This window comes from Bison bison, unplaced genomic scaffold (genome assembly GCF_000754665.1).
Source record: "Bison bison bison isolate TAMUID 2011002044 unplaced genomic scaffold, Bison_UMD1.0 scf7180017864492, whole genome shotgun sequence".
Lineage (NCBI taxonomy): Eukaryota > Metazoa > Chordata > Mammalia > Artiodactyla > Bovidae > Bison > Bison bison.
The window spans coordinates 3,465,147-3,465,450 of NW_011495051.1; the positions used below are offsets into that span (position 1 = coordinate 3,465,147).

General features: G+C 61.8%; 1 protein-coding gene across 1 annotated transcript in view; it reads right to left on the reverse strand.

Annotated features, from left to right (window-relative positions):
- SEMA6B (sema domain, transmembrane domain (TM), and cytoplasmic domain, (semaphorin) 6B) overlaps positions 1-304 on the reverse strand; it is a gene marked incomplete at its 3' end in the record, with an annotated part of 12,100 nt that overhangs the window by 9,230 nt on the left and 2,566 nt on the right. The window lies entirely within an intron of this gene.

The window sequence follows — 304 nt, forward strand, 5'->3', positions numbered from 1 at the left end:
ACCAGTCCACTCTCCTTCTGAGAACACCACCCTCATTGGGTGCCTGGACCTGGCACCCACCTGCCTTCCCACCTCTCTGGGCCCTCCTCTTCCCCTGTTGGGCCCACGCCTGGGTCCTCTGGCCTCTTCCTTCCCCTAGCCATACTCCTCTGGGCAGCCTTGTCCACGCTCAGGGCGGAACCGTGTCTCTGTGCAGATGACACACACAGTCCTGTCTCCAGCCAGGGCCTCCCCTGAGTTCCAGATTTGGGGCCCGGCTAACCCTCAAGGTCTCCACAAGGGAGGGCTCACAGGTTTCTCATAC